This window comes from Capricornis sumatraensis, chromosome 22 (assembly GCF_032405125.1).
Source record: "Capricornis sumatraensis isolate serow.1 chromosome 22, serow.2, whole genome shotgun sequence".
Taxonomy (NCBI): domain Eukaryota; kingdom Metazoa; phylum Chordata; class Mammalia; order Artiodactyla; family Bovidae; genus Capricornis; species Capricornis sumatraensis.
In genome coordinates, this window is record NC_091090.1 from 32,305,752 (window position 1) to 32,327,684 (window position 21,933).

The 21,933-nt window shown below is 40.7% G+C and overlaps 1 pseudogene; it reads right to left on the bottom strand.

The window, feature by feature from the left end:
• Nucleotides 1-1,002: 1,002 nt before the first annotated feature.
• Nucleotides 1,003-21,183, bottom strand: LOC138097954 (tripartite motif-containing protein 26-like; annotated as a pseudogene).
• Between the last annotated feature and the right edge of the window lie 750 nt (nucleotides 21,184-21,933).

Genomic DNA, 21,933 nt, shown 5'->3' on the forward strand with positions numbered 1-21,933 from the left:
GATGTTTAATTAATTTCCCTTTTTTAAAAGTTAATATTCCTTTTTCTAAAATTAGGCAATTTGTTTTCTACTACTTATATGTAAGATTACTAATTTAACATTAAGCTACATATCTATTTCTACCATCTCAAAACACAGCCGACATTAGACATGACTTCAGAAGCAAGTGACTTCCAAAAACTCATATACACCTGAACCTTATATGGTTTTCCCTCTCACCTTCCCACTGCAAAAATGATCAGAACATGGCAGATAAATAAAGGAATTCTTACACTAGATATCTCAAATCTCATAGTGTATCAAAGGTTAAACAGATATGAACTGCCAAATATTTACTGTTTCCTCAGCTGCTTAGAAGATTTGGAAAAGACCCTGATGCTGCGAAAGATTGAGGGCAGAAGGAGAAATGGGTGACAGAGGAGGAGATGGTTGGATGGCATCATTGACTCAACAGATATGAGTTTGAGCAAACTCCAGGACATGGTGAAGGACAGGGAGGCCTGGCGTGCCGCAGTCCATGGAGTTGCAAAGTGTTGGACATGACTGAGCAACGGAACAACAACAACTGCTTAGAAGGATGGCAGGAAAAATTATGGGACAGAAAAGGTGCTTCTGAAACCAATATGGATGTTGTCATCAGTTGCTATTTGTTGCAGAAGCCAAGATTCTGTAATACAGTCACTCGTTCTCATACATTTGTCTCAGTGGAGGGTGAAGAACCAAATCAAAGGCAACAGGAGAGATAAATTAGTTAACACATTTTAATAAGTACATTAAAGACATTCCAACCATTCCCCTTAGAGAAAGAAGATCAACTATTACCGTCCCCATTTCAGAGAGAAAGCAGCGAGGACAAGAGAGTCATGACTACCATAAGGCTCCAGACATCTGAGAGCAATCAGAAACCCAGCAGGACCATCCAGCTGAGGCAGAGACCTGGGAACGATGAAAAGGAACAAAGGGGAAATGACAAAACCTGGGGCTGTGCCAGGAGGTCTTCTCTCAGGGTCTCAGCATAAGTCTGGATCTCATGCAGTTAAGCCACAGGAAAGGGAAAATTCTCCCAGTGAAGGCAGATGAGAATTCATAGATGGACTCTTGAGTTCTGGCACTGGTAAAGCTTACCTTCCCACCATCATGATCCAGAGCAACTCCAATCTGCCGGGGACAGTGGGACAGGATCTGGAAGGGCCCCGGGCTGCTGCATATAGACACCCCAGCTGAGGACAGCTGCAGAGTCCAGCCCCCTCCTCGGGGTGAAGCTGAGAAATCCCCTTCTCACCACTGACTGTCTTGCCACCCCCACCAGGCAGAATTTTGGCCATATTCCATTTTCCTGAGACCATTCCTCCTCCAGCTCCCCATTCTCCTCTCTTTATCCAGGAGAATGATACCCATCAGTGATGCCTGTAAATCCACCAAGATCGTTACTGCCAAACACGCCTCTGCTTCCAGCCCTGTGTCTCCTTGCGTCTTCTTCCTCCTCCGCTTCCCACCAGATCCTGTCCACTTTCACTTCCCAGTACACTCTGCCCCATGTGAAGCACTTACTGCCCAGCACCCCGGGCTCCAGATCCAATCGCTGACCACGCTGGCATTTGTTCATCCACAAGCCAGTGAACATCATACTCTTCCCATTTGGAGACACTGCGAGGTGGCCACTGGCTGGCTGGGAATTCAGGATGATCCTCACTGTGGGGACAAGGAGACAAAGGTGTGGCCTCACAAAAGATACAAATGAGATTTGTCCCGTAGGTTCTGGGGCCTTCATGACAATGGTGGGAGACTCCTCAGGGGACCAGGACAAAGACTGCTTTTGACCTTGTGTTCAGACTGTTAGCAACTAGAAAGTTTCTAGCAATCTAGAAAGTATAAACACAGATAATTCAAGGCCTCAGGCAGTGCGATGAGACTGGAGAGGAAAAAAAGATAAGAACTGGGATCACTACAGCTGAGCAAATCTGGGAAATATTTATGGTTCTGAACTCAGGATAAAGAATTTGGATACATTAGTCACATGAAGACCTTCCTCTTTAAAACAAATGGGCTGACCAAATGGTAATTTGCAAACTTCAGCCACTATCCAGCCTCTCCAGATACTCACTTGTCTTATATTCCAGACCCCTCATCAATTTTCCTAGAGTAAAAGAACAAAAGGACAGTGAGCAATTCTTGTTTTTTTTTTTCTTTAGCCATACTGCTTGGCTTTCGGGAAGACCAGGGATTGAACCCAGGTCGACGGCAGTGAAAGCACAGAGTCTACCCACTGGACCACCAGGGAATTCTTGACAGGAAGCAGCTCTGGCACCACAGCTTCTCGGTCAGATTCTCTTATGGTATCTCATATAACTTCAGCAATGAACAGGGGATCATGAAAGTTCAAGTAAAACAGAGGAATTAATTCAGGAGACACCCACAGCTGTCCAGTCTAAACAGGTTCATGTGAATATCCATGGCAACATGTGCTGAACCCTGTTTTTAAACTAAATCCTAAAGTTTTAGTCCTAAACCACACTATTTCTCTCCACTCTCAAAGAAACCTCTTTAGAGTCATTCTCTCACTCTTTAATTTTATTTCAATTGTGGTTAAAACACATAACATTTACTGTCTTTACCATTTTTAAGTGTATAGTTCATTAATGTTAAATATATCTAAATTGTTGTGCAACCAGTTTCCAGAACTTTTGCATTTTTTAAAACTTAAACTCTATACTCGTTAAACAGCAGCTCCTCATTTCCCCCTCCTCTCTAACCTGGCAACCGCTAATCCACTTTCTGTTCCTATGGATTTGACTACCTTAGAGACCTCATATACATGGAATCACATAGTACTTGTGTCTTTGTGACTGGCTCATTTCACTTAGCATTTTGTCCTTGAGGTTCATCCATGTTAAGAGTATGTGTCACAGTTTCCTTCCTTTTTTAGGCTGCTGCTGCTGCTGCTGCCAAGTCACTTCAGTCATGTCCGACTCTGTGCGACCCCATAGATGGCAGCCCACTAGGCTCCTCTGTCTCTGGGATTCTCCAGGCAAGAATACTGGGGTGGGTTGCCATTTTTAGGCTGGATAGTATTCAATTGTCTGCCTATGCCACATTTCATTTCTGCATTCATCCAGTGATGAACATTTGGGTTGCTTCTACTTCTGTCCATTGTGAATAATGTTGCTATGAACATGAGAGTGCACATATCTCTTTGAGGGCCTGCTTTTAATTCTTTGGGAAGTGGGAATGCTAGATCATATGGTAATTATGTGTTTAAAATTTTGTGGAAATGCCATACTGTTTTCCATAGCCTCCCAATCTTCTTTTACCTCATTGTTAGATATGAAATATATTTCTACAAACTCAGAACTATTAACTATGATTCTACATTATGGAACAGTCTTAGACTATCACATGGAAGCCTCCATGGTTTGGACTTAGATTTCCTCCCCAGTGTCCCTGCCTGGTATGAATGACATGCAGGAACTCTGAGAAGGTGCAGCCACGATCAAAACTTAAAAATACATTACAGAGAAAGAAAGGAGGTTTTTCTAGGCTCAGAACTCCCTCCTTTACCATGGAATCCTCTGAGTCCTTCCTCTAAAGAAAGAAGTTTATCTGAAAATTCTTCCGTCCATTTTCTGATTGCAGGATTGATAGGCTTTTCAATCCAGAACTTCTTCTGGGGGTATCTAGAGATAATGAAGTCACAGTAAGCACTCCTGAGAGAAAGGCATGGTTTCCCACCATCAGAGTATACGCATGCGAACAAATACCAATAATGGACCAAAGAGGCAGATAGTAAAAGCTGCTTTTCCAAGTGGCTGGTTTCGACATCAGAGTCAGAGAGAAGAATATAGAGATCTGAAGAAAAGGCCATGATCCAAGGATTCTCTATCCACCAACATGTCATTTATGGTGGTTTAGTTGCTAAGTTGTGTCTGACTATTGAGACCCCATGGACCGCAACCTGCCAGGCTCCTCTGTCCATGGGATTCTCCAGGCAAGAATACTGGAGTGGGTTGCCATTCCCTTTTCCAGGGCATCTTCCCAACCCAGGGATCAACCTGCAGACTTTTTTTTACCACTGAGCCACCGGGGAAACCTAAAATCCTAGAGCTATACCTGACCAGGGACTTAAAAAGATTAAAAGTCTGATGTTTGACCTACCAACTGAGCTATCCGGGCCCTCTTAAGTATCAAAACAAGATAACTTAAATAACAAAATTACTAAGGAAAACCTCATGGAGATATATCAATCCTATTCCAAGAACACAAAGAATGTACCTTATTTTCAAGTGCATAGAACTGTCCAAAAATTTAAAACACACAATACAGAAAGCCTTGATAAAGTCCAAAAAGTAGAAATGGCAACACACTTGTCTGATCACAAAATATAAAAACTATGAAACACAAAGCTATTAGGAAAAAAGAAAACACAGCACCATTGACAGATGTCCTCTTTTATAAATAAATCTTATATTAAATAGCAAATGAAATTTAAAATTTTAAAATATCTAGAAAACAATAAAAAATACTATGGACTAGAAATTATAGCATATGACAAAAACAAGGCTCATGAATATATACATCCAAAATATAAAATATTAAAAATAGAAAAAAGAGAAAGGCAAGTAAAGAAGGCAAAAATAGATATAAACAAAACATATTCATATATAAACAATAAAATGTAAGGATATTATTTGTCAAATATTGCAAATACTTTTAAAATTATAAATGAAAGTGGTGGTTTTCCAGGAGCTATAAATACTAAATTAAATAGTGTCAATTAAATACCAATTAAAAAGTGTCAGATGAATTTATTTTAAAAGAAAACAAAATTTTATGTTGCTTATAAGAGATACATAAAAATAACAGCCCAGATAGGTTGAGAGTTAAAGAATAAAAAGTTTAATAGTATGAAAACACTAATCAAAAGAAAACTAGAATAACTACTGATATCAGACAACATACTCTAGGGCAAGAAGTCTTACACATTCTGTATCACCCTCATTTCTTATATAATCCCTCATCTCCGACAGTCTCTGTCTGGTCTCCCCAGCCAGAATCTGGCAGCCTATCTCCTTTCCCCACCTGGTAACTGGTCCATGGTAAATGCTCAGATTATACCAACAGTCCTGGTGTCTCTGGAATGAACTCTGTATTCTCAAAATACTTGGCTTTTATCTCTGTTCAAAGCTTCTGCATATCATTACAGGTATGGTTTTTGAAAACTGTCAGTGTTTAATGCCTAACACACTGGCTGAGAACCACTGCCAAAGAAAGTGTTATCCCTGTGACTCATATAAGTGTCTTCTTCTTATGAGCCAGCAGAGAGCAGGAAACCATCACTAACAAGCATGGAGGGCAATCTGATGAAGAAACGTGCTCTACAAAATGTGAGGGAGTGCAGCCAGGAGAGGCGGCTGGGAACCAAACAGGAATAAAAAGAACGAAAGGACACTGGGTCTTAGGAACAAATGTGTATTTTAAACTTTTTCAAATACCCTGCCACAATCTCCTCCATTTCAACTCTCCCTATCCTCTTACCATCCTAAGTTCCAAGACAATAATTTTTCTAGGACATTCCATGGAATACCTTTCATATTACACTTTCTAGAAGAACCTCTCTTCTTCCAAATAACCTCTTTCAGCCCTTGCCAAATTTCAATAAGTTACAGTGACAGAAAGAAAAAGGAACACCTGAGTGGTTAAAAATATAAGGCAAGCAGCACTTACCTGCTTGTTCTGTCACTTGGGTCCTAGAAAGGAAGAGAAGACACGCTGTCATGGAAATAAGGTTCCCAGGAGCTGACGCCGTTCCTTATGATGAGCTCGCTGGGAATGGGTACACAATAGGACTGAACAGAGAATTTTCTGGTGGGCTTGGACCTGTGCTATTCTCCACTGTGGTATCAGTTTATGGGGACACGTTTCCCCTTCCTTTCCTCCATTTGAGTCTAGAATATCCTCTCCAGGAAAACTTGCTTGATCTGTTGACTTCTATTGTCTATCAGATTAAGACTGAAATCTCAGAATGCCTTTGAAGGCCTCTACTCAGCTGGCTCCATCTTACCTAGCGCATCTTCCCTTTAACTTCTTCCTCACTTAAGCTGACTCCTCCAGAAAGGGAGTCCCTTTCACTCTATGTACCTTCCTATCTTCCAAACGCTCTTCCTCAGCACCTGCAGGCTTCCCAGGTGGCTCAGTGGTAAAGAATCCTCCTGTCAGTGCAAGAGCCACAGGAGACTCAGGTTCAATCCCTGGGTCAGGAAGATCCCCTGGAGGAGGAAATGGCTAACCCACTCCAGTATTTTTGCCTGGAAAATCCCATGGACAGAGGAGCCTGTGGGCTACAGTCCGTGGGGTCGCAAAGAGTCGGACAGGACTGACAGGCACGCTGCACCTACACCCACCTTTTTAATTATCACACTCATTAAGTTTATCATCACATTCATGTGTTTCATTTTAACCAATGCACCTCCACAAATGGAATGTTCAACTCCTCTTTCCTGCCAACACAAATCTTTACATTTTCCCCAAGGCTACCATTAAGAGCTGCTTCGTCCATGAAACCGTCCCTGACTAGCCTTTTCCAGAATTCCTGTGGCTTCCAGTCTGACCATAAGATTTAACACTCAATTATTTCTTATAATTATAAATGTACATGTATGGATATGAGAGTTGGACCATAAAGAAAGCAGAGCATCGAAGAATTGATGCTTTGAACTGTGATGTTAAAGAAGACTCTTGAGAGTCCCTTGGACTGCAAGGAGATCAAACTAGTTAATCCTAAAGGAAATCAGTCCTGAATATTCATTGGAAGGACTGATGCTGAAGCTGAAGTTCTAATACTCTGGGCACCTGATGTGAAGAACCAACTCATTGGAAAAGACCCTGAAGCTGGGAAAGAATGAGGGCAGGAGAAGGGGACGACAGAGGAGATGATTGGATGGCATGACCAACTCAATGGACGTGAGTTTGAACAAGCTCCAGGAGTTGGTGATGGACAGGGAAGCCTGGTGTGCTGCAGTCCATGGGGTTGCAAAGAGTCACCACGACTAAGAGACTGAACTGAATTGACTGACAGATCTTACTATCTCAGTGTAACATCTGTGCATATCACAGTCTCCCGCCCACTGTGATTTGGGACTTACAACCTATTGGTTTGCTAATTAACCTGTCAAGAACTCAACAAATGAGAACAAAACCTTGTCTCTCCTGACTCCCGGTCCAAATCTCCTGGTAATGGCGCAAGAGGTACAATTTAACTGATCCCTCACCTGCAAAAGTTCAAGTGCTGGCTGCCGAGCCTTCTTCTCTAACTAAAAAATCAGGGTCTCCAGCCGGATGACCTCCTCAGAGCCCTTGGAGACATGGCTGTTCCTCCCTTCAGTGAGCTGTTGCTCCATTTCCTCCAGCCACTCCAACAGGTACTGCTCCCTTTCTCTCAGGAACTGATGGCCCTGCTCAAACACTGATGCTATGCTTTGGTTGTGGCTCTGGAATTTTGCCTACAGTAAAGGCAGAAAGACAAAGAGGATTTCTCCTGAGAGGCTGGAAAACACCAGAATGTTTGTCTGAGGATAAGTTCAGAACTAGAATCCCTTCTATCACATCCACTTTATCCTCATCCCTCGTTATCCCCCCTCCCCTCAAGATATATACACACACACACAAACACACACACAGTTCTCTCTCTCTCTCTCCCACCCAGCACAGGTACACAGAACATTCACTCGAAACTTCTTGTACCAGCAGGGCCTGAATCTCATCTTTTCCTGTAGACTGAAAATTCTGAATCCTGTCCCTGTCTCCCTTCAGAATCTTCAGATGGTTTAGAATTTTACCCTATGGGTGGGGAAAAAAACATGAATAATCTCAAGATGAAGATGAAAATGCCCTCAATAAGAAAAGACACCTGCAAAATGATTTCAGAGTGAAATCAGATATGTAGTATTTTAAGATAACTAGGTTGGAATAGTTTTCATCCTAGTTAATGAAGAAGAAACAAAGTGAGTGCTATGTTAGCTTAGAGTAGCTTCTCAGAAGTGAGATAAAATGCATGTTAAACTTATACTGTACTGTATGTCAATTATATCTCAATAAAACTGGGAGAAAATAAGTGAGATAAAATAAAATTTATTATCATTACAACTACTAAGACTTATAGTGTAGTTTTTATATTTACACTGTTTCTTTCCACCAAAAATATGGATACTTTATATTAAAATTAACTGATAACATAGAAATAAAAAAGAAAAGCAACACAAACTAATGAAAGAAAATATATATCACTCCAAATCACTGAGTGAATGACTAAATTGATTTTAAGATTTTGTTAACCAAAGACAAAAGGGAAATAGTGATTCATGTAATCCTTTATCAGACAGGAGGAAAAATACTAGTATATCAGAAAAAATAATATTTTCCCTGAAATTAAATTCTGAAAGGAAATTCATATAAGATGCAATATTCTCAAAAATATTTTTATAATACAGATGAAGCACACACTTTGAAGCTAAGTATCAAGACAGCTATCAAGAGCACTGGTATTCCATCCACACTGCTGGTTGAGGCTTGATCAGATGTTTCAGAAACTAAAACATCAAGGCAGTGGGACAGACTTGCTATTATGAAAGATATAAAAACAAACCAGTTTATTATTCAGATTAGAAGAATACATGTTGCCAACAACTTACCATGCTCCAGAATTTGAACCTTCCCCTTACAATTGTTAGAATGGCTATTATTTTAAAAAAATGAAAGATAACAAGTATTGGTGAAGATGTGAAGAAAAGGAAACCCTGGTACACTATTAATGAGAATGGAAAGTGGCACAGTCATGGAAAACACAACAGATGCTTCTCAAAAAACTAAAAATAGAACTACCATATGATCCAGCAGTCCTATTTCTAGGTATTTATCAAAAGGAACTGAGATCAGGATCTCGAAGAGACATCTGCACTCCCAGGTTTATTGCAGCATTATCCTCAACAGCCAAGCTGTGGAAACAACCTAATGTCCAAGGGATGAATGGATAAAGACACTGTGGTATACACATACAATGGAATCTTACTCAGCCTTAAAAAAAGAAGAAAATCCTGCCATTTGCAACCACACGGAAGGACCTGGAGGATATTATGCAAAGTGAAATAAGCCAGGCACAAAAGACAAACACCATATCATCTCACTTGTATGAGGAATCCAAAACTCGCAGAAGCAGAGTAGAATGGTGGTGCAGCTGAGTGCAGCTGGTGGTGCAGTAGAACGGCGGTGCAGCTGGAGGGGCGTGTAACGGGGAGGCGATGGTCAAAGGGGAAAAGTTTCAGTGATGCAAGATAAGTAAGTTCTGAAGATCTATTCTATATCACAGTGCTTACAGATAACAATACTGTGTTGTATAGTTAAAATTTGCTAACAGGACAGATCTTACACTAAGTGTTCTCTCTCTCACACACACAGTAAGACAATAATAATAATAAATCGGGTGGGAGGAAACTTTGGGAGGTGATGAATATGTCTCTGGCCTTGATGGTAGTGATATACTTATCCCCAAACTTAAGCTGCATACAGTAAATATATGGACAGCTTTTTATGTGTCAATTATACCTCAGTAAAGTGTTTATTAAAAAAATTTTGGACCTTATCCTGAAGGTACAATAGAACTTTTTTGGCTCTCAGAACAGAGCTGGGGTCCAGCAAGCTTCTTACCTGATAAGGCTGCGCAGCCTTCTCCAGCAGAACCGCAGCCTGGTGCCTGTGCTCCCGGGACTCCCGACACGTGACACACAGTATCCGCTGGTCATCCTTGCAGTAGTAATGCAGCTTCTCCAAATGCTGCCCACACAGCTGCTCCTCTCTCTGCGCGAGTGGTCGGTCCTCCCTGGGTCGTCTCTCCTCATCTGCTTTCATCCTCCAGATGTTCTCCACTATGCTGGCCATCTGCCACACGTGGCAGATATTCTCTTTCTTAAAGGCTGTCTTGCAGAGAGAACAATATAATGGCTGCTGAGCAGATTCACAGACCTTAATGATGCGGTGAGAGCAGGAGACGTGACCACAGTCGATGGTAACGGGCTCTTTCAAGTAGTCAAGACAGAGCACAGCACCTCGTCCTCCAGTTTCCTCAGAGGAGAGGCAGCGGCCTTGACTGCAGCGCTGAAACCCTGCAGAGCGCTCCTTCTCAAAACAAAGAATGACCTTCTAAGAGGATACGAAGGAAAAACAGAAACTGTGAATTTTTTCAACATTAAAATGGAACTCATGAGAAAATAGTTTTTATGGTCAAACTGTTCCCAACCTTTTCCCTCCAAACCCAAAGTTCCTTCCAGATCACTATTCAGAATAGGTGCCAGCCTGCAAAGCTACCCTGATATTAGTTTCAGGCAGTCAGCTTTTCTGTAAACATTCTAGAAGATTATAGTATTGGGAAAGTAAATACCCAATAAAGTCTAAGGAATTTCCCTCACTCTAAGTAGATTCACTGTAGTGAAAATATTTGCTGTAAATGATTCAATAGTAAAAAACAGGAATTACAAAAATTTAGGGCTTAGGTCCAGTGGTGAAGAATTTGCAGTCCTACTGCAGAGGGCATGGGTTTGTTCCATGATTGGGGAACTAAGATCCCACATGCCACACGGTGTGGCCAAAAAAATTATAATTATAAAAACTTTAGGGCTATATTTTAAAACTCATCTGAGAACATGAGACTTAGATTATTAGAAACCATTAGGTTCAACCATAGGTCTTTTATTCATATGCTGCCTTGTAAACCTCATTATGATTTAAACTAATGGTTTTCAAACATTTCTGGAAACATCACAGTTAGAAATGCATTCATATCCCAGTCTAGCAAATTAACACATGCACATGCGTATGCACACACATACTAAAACACGAGTTTTGTTCTATATCATTTACTGACTTTTAAAACTGCAGTCCATTTTTAAAATGCTGGTTATAACCCATAAAATTGATGCCATGATATAAGCTATTGCAATCGATAATTTGAAAATCTCTGATTTAAGCCACACCAACTTTATCACTAACCCTGACCTCTACCCAGAAATGCAGTATCTAGGGAGCCACAGAAGTCTATTGCGTCACCACTTGCAGCTTAAATTCACATCTCCAATTGCATTATTTTCCTCATTGTTCTTATTCCTTGGTAAGAGCTACCAACAACTACCCCATTACCCAAGCTAAAACCTAGGCGTTATTTTAGACACCTCATTCTTTCTCTACCACCTCCCATATCTGGTCACTGAATTAATAGAATATCTGACATAAAAATTTCACTGCATGGCCTTAACAGCAGAATGCAGATGACAGGAAAAAAAAAAAGTCAATGAACTTGAAGAAGGTGCAATAAAAATTTTATATCTTATTAATAGAATTTTTTTCTAAAAAGCAGAAACTCAGTAGCATATGAAATATCAAAAGGTCTAACATTCATGTCATTAGGGTACCAGGAAAAGAAATTGGTAAAGGAAAAAACAGAGAAAAAGTTAACTGAACACTTCTCAAGTATGTATGGCAAAAGACACAGATTTACAGATTCAAGAAGCTCAGCAAATGCCAAAAAGAATAACTTAAAGAAAAACCACCCCAAATACACCATCATCAAACTGCTGTAAAGCAAAGAGGAAGAAAAAATTCTTGAAAGCAATCAGAAAAAAATAACATCACAATGAGGGGAAGGATGAGTCAGATGCTGGCACATTTCTTGTTAGAAACCATAGAGGTCAACAGACAGTGGGAGAAACATCTGGCAAGTGCTGTGAAAAGTCCTGTCAATCCAGGGTTCTACAGCAGTAAAATATCCTTCAGAAATGAAAGCAAAATATAAATATTTTCAGATGAAAGAAAACTGAGAAAATGTTATCACCAGTAAACCTGCCCTAAAAGAACTGCTAATGCAAGTTCTTCAGGCTAATGTGAAATTCCACAGGGACATTCGGAACTTCAGGAATAACAAGAGAACAGAAGAAAGGGCAACAGAAATGGTAAACATTTGGATAAATACAGTAGCTTATTTTACACCTCACAAGTTCTTTAAGATATGTAGGACAGTTGGAAGCAAAAATTGTAACATCATTAGAGAGATTATGTAGATGTAATACATAAGACAATTATAGGGAAAGTGATCTATATGGTTGTAAGGCTTCTTTTAGGTTGTAAGGCTTCTTCAACATTTTATTTGAAGTTGCAAACTTTTAACTCTGCTTAGCTTTTTAACTCTAAGGTCTGTATATTGTAACCCAGAGACCAACACCGAAAAATACTATGAAGAGATATAGTCAAAAGCTAACAGGTAATTAACTTGGAATATTTAAAAGTATTAGAAATAAGTGAAGAGAAGGCAAGAAAAATGAAATAGAAGTGTAAAAAAATAGGGTACAAAAAAAATAATAGAATAGTGGACCCAAGTTCAACAATGTTAATAATTACATTAAATATGAACAGTCTAGACACACCTACTAAACGAGATTGTCAAAATGGTTTATAAGAAAGACAAAACTATGTTCTATCTCCAAATAGAAAGTTAAATGTAGTAATATAGATCTCTAAATATCTATATTATTGTTAGATACTAAATATAATAATATAGATCTTTAAAAGTAAAAGAATTGAAAAAAGTGTACCATCTAGCAAACTCTAATCAAAATAAAGCTGGAGTAGCTATGTTAATATTAAATAAAGTAGACTTCAGAACAGGCTATGTTACAAGGGATAAATAAGACTATTACATAATGATAAAGGGGTTATTTCTTCAAGAAAATATGCTAATCACAAACGTGTGTGCAACAGCACCACCAAAAGAGACAAAATCTGAATTGTTGGTGTTCCAGAAGGAGAAGAGAGGGAGACTGAGGCAGAAAAACTATTTGAAGAAACAAGGTCTGAAATAAACAAATGGGACCTAATTAAACTTAAAAGCTTTTGCACAATGAAGGAAACTATAAGCAAGGTGAAAAGACAGCCTTCTGAATGGGAGAAAATAATAGCAAATAAAGCAACTGACAAATAATTAATCTCAAAAATATACAAGCAGTTCCTGCAGCTCAATTCCAGAAAGATAAATGACCCAATCAAAAAATGGACCAAAGAACTAAATAGACATTTCTCCAAAGAAGACATACAGATGGCTAACAAACACATGAAAAGATGCTCAACATCACTCATTATCAGAGAAATGCAAATCAAAACCACAATGAGGTACCATCTCACGCTGGTCAGAATGGCTGCTATCAAAAAGTCTACAAACAATAAATGCTGGAGAGGGTGCAGAGAAAAGGGAGCCCTCTTACACTGTTGGTGGGAATGCAAACTGGTACAGCCACTATGGAGAACAGTGTGGAGGTTCCTTAAAAAACTGGAAATAGAACTGCCATGTGACCCAGCAATCCCACTGCTGGGCATATACACCGAGGAAACCAGAATTGAAAGAGACTTATGTATCCCAATGTTCATCACAGCACTGTTTACAATAGCCAGGACATGGAAGCAACCTAGATGTCCATTGGCAGATGAATGGGTAAGAAAGCTGTGGTACATATACACAATGGAATATTACTCAGCTAGTAAAAAGAATGCATTTGAATCAGTTCTAATGAGGTGGATGAAACTGGAGCCTATTATACAGAGTGAAGTAAGTCAGAAAGAAAAACACCAATACAGTATATTAACGCATATATATGGAATTTAGAAAGATGGTAACGATGACCCTATATACAAGACAGCAAAAGAGACACAGATGTAAAGAACAGACTTTTGGACTCTGTGGGAGAAGGCGAGGGTGGGATGATTTGAGAGAATAGCACTGAAACATGTATATTATCATATGTGAAATAGATCGCCAGTCTAGGTTCAATGCATGAGACAGGGAGCTCAGGGCCAGTGCGCTGGGATGACCCCGAGGGATGTGATGGGGAGGGAGATGGGAGAAGGGTTCAGGATGGGAAACACATGTACACCCATGGCTGATTCACGTGAATGTATGGCAAAAACCACTATAATATTGTAAAGTAATTAGCCTCCAATTAAAATAAATAAATTATTTTTAAAAAATTAAAAAAATAAAGAAAGAAACAAAGGCTAAAACTTTCCCAACCTGGGAGAAATTTGCGTATTCAAGTTCATAAAGCTATTAGATCACCCTATTACTTCAGTCTGAAATGATCTCCAAGATACATTATAATAAAACTGCCAAAAATGTAAGACAAGGACAGAATCCTAAAATCAGCAAGAAAAAAGAAGACTGTAAACTACAAAGCTGCTCCTATTAGGCTAGCAGTAGATTTCTTAGCAGAAATTCTATAGGCCAGAAAAGAGTTGGATGATATATTCAAGAATTAGATGTCAATTACATATTGAGAAGTCTCTATCTGACAAAGTTGTCCTTTATTAAGAAGAAACAAAGACTTTGGGCTTCCCTGGTAGTGCAGCAGTAAAGAATCTGTCTGCAATGCAGGAGATGTGAGTTTGATCCCTGGGTCAGAAAGATCCTCTGGAGAAGAAAATGGTACTCCATTCCAGTATTCTTGCCCAGAAAATCCCACAGACAGAGGAGCCTGGCAGGCTACAGTCCATGGGCCGCTAAGAGTTGGACATGACTTAGCAACTAAACAACAACAAAAACTTTACCAGATGGTTTGACAGAAAACAACAAAATTCTGTAAAGCAATTATCCTTCAATAAAAAAATAAAAAATAAGTAAAAACATAATTTACAACAAAAAGGAAAAAAAAGACTTTACCAGATGGGATTTCTCTGATGGTCCAGTGGTTAAGAATCCACCTGCCAATGCAGGGAACATGGGTTCAGTCCCTGGTCCAGGAAGATCTCTCATGCTGTGGAGCAACTAAGCCTGTGGGCCATAACTACTGAGCCCACATGCCACAGCAAGAGAAACCACTGCAATGAGAAGCCTGCACACTTCAACCAAGAGGAGCTCCTGCTGACTGCAACTAGAGAACGCCCAAACACAGCAATGAAGACCCAGTGCAGCCCAATAAATAAACAATATAATCACACGAAATGTTTACAAAACACCATTTAAAAAAGAAAGACTTCACCAGACAAACAAAAACTGAGGGAGTTTCTCACCGCTAGACTTTCCTTCCCTTGTAGCTCAGTCAGTAAAGAATTTGCCTGCAGTGCAGGAGACCCGGGTTCGATCCCTGGGTTGGGAAGATCCCCTGGAGAAGGAAATGGCAACCCACTCCAGTATCCTTGCCTGGAAAATCTCATGGACAGAGGAACCTGGTGGATTGCAGTCCATGGGGTTGCAAAGAGTCGGGCACGACTGAGCGACTAACACAACACAGACCTTCCTTACGGGAAATGCTAGAAGGAGTTCTTCAAGTTGAAATGAAAAGATGCTTATCAGTAATATGAAAACATACAAATACATAGAACACATAGGTAAAGAGTGAATAAATAGTCAAATTCAGAAAACTCTCATACTGTAATATGCTAGTGTGTTGGCCACTTAACTATAGCATAAAGGTTAAATGACAAGAACATTAAAAATAACTACACAGTTACTATAATTTCTTAATAAATACACAATACCAAAAGAGGTAAAATGCCGGGGTCCAGCCCCGGTGGATCCAGGGTAATTCGAAGGTGGGGACAGAGTCGGCGTTCTGGAAAAAACTTATTTAATTACAGATATAGAGGGAGATTAGAAACAGATAGTGTAGTAGGAGAATTAATGGAGAAAAGAGGCTGAATAACTGGTTTACGTGGAATACTAATCACCACCTACGTAGACCACAGGCATCTTTCCATTCTCCCGAAGGAGAGGAGGCACTGAGGCCTCCCCAGTCCAATCTCAGAAGCTCAGGCAGAATTAGCAGGCTTGGTGAGTACCCACATTTCAGATGGGAATTCAGCCAGGAAAGGGGGGAGCAAGAAAGAAACGACACGGGGGAATCAGTCTTTCCAGAAACTGATCCGATTTCTTTATTTTTCAGGTTTGTTTATATACCTTTTTGTTATACATAGGGATGAATACAGAGTCATGCGGGGGTCAGCAGACCTGACCCTTGTCACAACAAGGTGCTTCATATAAAATTATACAAAGGTCTTATGAGTTTCATCATCTTCTAGCCATGAGACCTGCTGACATTTTATGGCCCTTTCTGATACCGGTCAGTTAACCAGAAAACTTATTTTTCCAGGGGTGATTTTTTTTTCTTAAATCAGGCACCACCCTCCAAATAAAGTTGCATTCCTATAGAGTGAGGGTGTAGTGAGTTACAATCAAGAAAGGAATTTACTTAACCTAAAGTTTAACATGATTAATCTTAAAGGTTAATACTTATTTCTCCTATATGCTAGTTATATTCATTATAAGGGCAGGAATATGGAGATTTAGCAGCAAATATTGGCTCAACAAATGTAAACCCTTCACCAATGTTCCCCTTAAGATCTTTTTTGTCTTAAGATAGTGATAAAGTTACATTTTTACATAGCATAGTGATTTATAACAAAGTACAGTGATCTATAACAAAAGAGAAAATTCATTAACTCAAAAAGTCTAGTATTGCTAACATCAAAAAACTACCATATTTCCTATTCTATATTCCAAATACATTGATTAATACAGTCCCAGGTGCCTAAGGATATGGAGGCCTGATGGCAATCATTGACTCATCAATGAAAAAAGCCCTACGCTAATACTCCAAACTCTCTGTGCTGTTTATGGTTGAGAGGTTGTCACATGAGCTAGTCTGTCAGCAGAGAGGTTTGACCTGAGACATCCTTGTCACACCCAGGGCAGGGAATTAGCAGTAATTATTGGCACGACAAATGAAAAAACCCTTCACCAATATAATTCCTAATCAACCCACTAATACTATACTAATGATCTTCTAACTTCTCAAAAGAGTCTGTATTTAGAAAGTTTTAAAACATCCCGTGCCTCTCACAGTTGGGAGGCTGTAAACAATCACATGCGGCTGGACGAGCCTGATCAGGCAGGTCAGAGAACCTTCAGAGTTCATAAGGTGAAACACTCTTGTCACACCCAGGAATTTTTATTAACTGGAGCTGCAAGTTAACTCCTTCTCCGGAAGAAATGGTTATGGGGGAGAGCCCCCCGTAAAGTACTCTGGTTTTGGGGGTAGATGCTCAGGAACAGGGGTTTCCTGAGGCTTGATCACGCCTTTGCGTATGCCAAGCTTCCTTCCTCATGACCTTTGCCATGGGCGGAGTTCCTCACGCTGGGTCCCAACAGTAAAATTTGACATTAAAAGTGTAAATAGGTGAGAAGTAAAAGAGTAGAGTTTTTGCATGTTAGTGAAATTAAGTTGCTCTCAGTATAAAATAGACTGATAACATCTACAAGAGGTTTTATGTAAGCCTTGAGGTAACCATAAAGCACAAAAACTTACAGTAGATTCACAAAAGATAAAGAGAAGAAAATCAGAGCATACCACCACAGAAAATACCAATTCACAAAGGGAGGCAGCAAGGAAAAAAGGAACTGCAAAACATCCAGAAAGCAATCAATAAGATGGTATCAGTAAGTCCTTACATATCAATAATTACCCTAAAGGTAAACATATAGAATTCTTCAGTCAAAATGTACTGGATGGATTAAAAAAATTCAACTATAAGCTGCCTGCAAGATACTCACTTTCAGCTGTAAGTTCACTCATAGGCTTAAAGTAAAGGGGTGGAGAAAAAATAGTCCATGCAAGTAGAGAACAAAAGACAGTGAAGGCAGCTTTACTTGTATCGGAGAAAACAGACTTTAAGCTGAAAACAATAATAGATAAAGAAGGTCATTATATAATAATAAAGGGGTCAATTCATCAAGTGAGTGAAAATTGCTCAGTTGTGTCTCTTTGCAATCCCATGGATTACATAGTCCATGGAATTCTCCAGGCCCAGAATACTGGAGTGGGTAGCCTTTCCCTTCTCCAGAGGATTGTCCCAACCCAGGTCTCCCATATTGCAGGCAGATTCTTTACCAGCTGAGCCACAAGGGAAGCCCAAGAATACTGGAGTGGGTGGCCCATCCCTTCTCCAGAGGATCTTCCCAACGTAGGAATAGAACCAGGGTCTCCTGCATTGCAGGCAGATTCTTTACCAACTGAGCTATCAGGGAAGCCCAATTCATCAAGAGAATACAGCAATTATAAATGTATAAGCACCCAACATCAAAGCACCTAAATGTGTTAAGCTAACAGGTCTGAAGGGAGAAATAGACAACAATAAAATAGTGGCAAGGGACTTCAATATTCAAGCAATGAACAGATCATCCATCTAGACAGAAAATCAGAAACATTGGACTTCAACCATACTTTAGTCTAAATGGACGTAACAGACATGCAGTAGCGGCAGAATATACTTTTTTTTGGTTGCCATGCTGTATAATACATCCCAAGAACTTACATATAACTGGAAGTTTGCACCTTTTGACTACCTTCATGCATTTTGCCCACCCTACTCTCACCTCTGAGAACCACCAATCTGTTCTCAGTATCTATGAGCTTGGTTTATTAGATTTCTCAAACAAGCAAAAATAGAACTACCAATAGATCCAGCAATCCAACTTCTGGGTACATATTCAAAGGAAATAAAAACAGGATATCAAAGAGCTATCTGCACTCCCATGTTTTTGCAGTATTATTCCCAATAGGCAAGATATGGAAACAACCTAAGTGTCCCTCTATGAATGAATGGATAGAGAAGGTGTGATATATATATATTAATGGGTGTATGTGCTCAGTTGCTCAGTCATGTCTGACTCTTGATGACCCATGGACTGTAGCCCACCAGGCTCCTCTGTCCATAGAATTTCCTAGGCAAGAATACTGGAGTGGGTTTTTCATTTCCTCCTTTAGGGGATCTTCCCAGCCCAGGGATCAAACCCACTTCTGTGTCTCCTGCATGGGCAGGCAGATTCTTTACCACTGAGCCACCTGAGAAGCCCTCCATATATTAATATAAAATTTTGTTGTTGTTTAGTAGCTAAGTCATGTCTGACACTATTGTGACCCCCATGGACTATAGCCCACCAGGCTCCTCTGTCCATGGGATTTTCCCAGGCAAGAATACTGCAGTGGGTTGCTACTCCCTTCTCCAGGGAATCTGCTTACAGGTGAGTTCTTTACCACTGAGTCACCAGGGAAGCCCTAATAAACAGTATAATATATCTAATAGGATATTATTCAGCCATGAGAAAGAAGGAAATCCTGCCATTTGTGACAACTTGGATGGACCTTGAGGGCACTACGTTAAGTGAAATAATTCAGACAGAGAATGGCAAATACTATATCACTTATGTGGAATCTAAAAAACACAACTCACAGAAATAGAGTATAGAATTGAGGTTACTAGGGGCTAGGAGAGTGGGGAGATCAGAAAGATGTTGGTCAGAGGGTACAAACTTCCAGTTAGAAGATGAACAAGTTCTGGGAGCCTAATGCACTGCATTGTGATCACAGGTAACAGTACTGTACTAAGAGAGTAGATCTTAAATCTCACCACAAAAAATAAACAGTAATTATGTGACGCAGTGGTGGTGCTAGCTAACAATGATGGTAATCATATTGTAATATGTTTCAAATCAGCACGCTGTACACTTTAAACTTGTGCAACTCTTTGTTTGTGCAACTCAATCATGTGCAACTCTTTGTGAACCCATGGACTGTAGCCTGCCAGGCTCCTCTGTCTATAGAATTTTCCAGGCAATGATACTAGAGTGGGTTGCCTTTTCCTACTCCAGGGGATCTTCCCAACCCAGGGATCTAACCTGTGTCTCTTGCATTGGCAGGCAGATTCTTTACCACTGTGCTGCCAGGGAAACCACTTTAAATTTATGTATCAATTATAGCTCAATAAAGTCTGGGAGTGGGGCGGGGGGGAGGGCGGAGAAGAAAATGCCAAAGATCCTACAAAAACGAAGCAGAATAAATGAGTTTTACAAAGTCACTATTTTAAAAATTGTTTGTTAATATACACAAATAAATGGACTAGTGAAGATTGACAATTTTTTAAAAGTGCATTAACAACAATACCATAAAACATGAAATAAATACAAATCTTACAAAATATGTGTAAGATCTTTATGCCATAAGCTAATAAATTACAAAAAACATGAAAGAAATCTAGGTAAATGGTGAAATACACATATTAATAGGATAGATAGGCTCAGTATTCTTAAGATGCCATGTTAAACCGTGGAAAAGCCAAGGGGGCACCACTGTAAAGCTGTTCTTAGGGCATCAGTTGGCCTTAAGCCAGCCATGAAGCTCTCCTCCAGCACCACCATCATTCCCATACTGGGGGATAATAATAATAACCCGTACATCCCAGAGGACTGCAGAAAGGATTCAATGAGGTCAGGTAAATAAATAAAAATCACTCTGGAGCGCAAAATACCCTACAGAATGCTGGTTCTCTCTCCTCTGCAGTGCCCCCAACCAGCACAGCACCTGGCCCACCCCGCGCTCACTTGGGCCGCCTGCCACTAGGCAATCACGGACAAGACCTCAGTAACTGGGCTCTGCTGGAGCCTCTGCGACCACTGCCAGGCCCTTCCAGGAAACCCCAGCCTTGCCAGCGCCTCCGGGACCCCAGCCCCTCAGTCTCGCCTCTCGGACCGTCCGGAAAGGCCTCCACTGGGCAGACCACAAGGTGTAAGGGTTCCTCAGGGACCCCAGTGTTTGCGGACTTGCCTCTCACACCCAGGTCAGCTGGGGAAAAGGAAAACCCAGAGACACCAGGGGGATTCACTGGCTACGAATGCTTTTAAAATAAGTTGTTTGTACCGTGCTGTGATCTTCAACAGTCCTGTGAGGCAGGGCTCAAAGACACTGGTAGGCCTATTTTGCGAATTAGTCAGAAGAACAAAAGTAATGCAGCGGAGACCAACTGGCCAAGATGGCAGCCCTCACGTCTACCAAGTCCCAGTGGGCTACCTCGGGTGAGCCCTGTGGTCGCCTGGCAACGCGGGACCCCCTTGCTCCCAGGCAGGCCTCCGGTTTCCTGGACCTAAAAGTGAAGATCTTTCCCTTTGTACTGCGGAGGTAGGTGCGGGGGGCGCCCGAGGCGGGGTTCATCCATCCAGAGGCAGGTGCTTCTTGCGTTTTCACCATTCATTTACCTTTGCCCCTTTGAAAATCCCAGCATTTTGAAGAGCTCATGGACCACTGGAGTCCCACCAATCTGGACAGCCATACCCATATCCCAGAATTCGATATTTTTCCCTGAAGTCTTAGTGCCTTCATATGATGCCAGGCACCCCATTATTTTTTACCTCAGACTAAGCATGCATGTTGGTGATGGACAGGGAGGCCTGGCGTGCTGCAATTCATGGGGTCACAAAGAGTTGAACACGACTGAGTGACTGAACTGAACTGAACTGAAGCATGCATGTTGGCAAAGTGCAGTGTCCCCTATAACCAACTAATCCTGTCTTGTCACATATAACCTCCCTAATCGAATTCAGATTTGTGAGGACAAATATGAATCCCAAAACCAAATAGGGGCACAAAAGATAAAAAAGATCAGAGTAGTCATGAAGAAACATTTTTGCATGAAACTTACATCTCTACTACTTTTAGACCAGACAGCCTAATCAAGTTCTGTGAAGCCAGCATTATCCTGCCACCAAAGCCAGATAAAGACTTGACTGCTTATATTCCTCTGCATTTTCTTGGATTAGAGAAGTGGCCCACTCTTCCCTGTTATGGGCTGTCCTCCTGGTGGTGGGTTGAATGGTAGCCACCACCCCCCCCCGCCCCCCAAAAAAGACATGCCTACATTTGAATCCCCAGAACCCGTGAAGTTTAACTCATTTGGAAAAAACATCTTAAGATGAGACCATCCTGGACTACTAGGGTGGACCCTAAATCCAATCCAAATGTCCTTGTAAGAGAAACACAGAGAAAAGGAAGAGGCAATGTGAAGACAGAGGCAGAGCTTCAG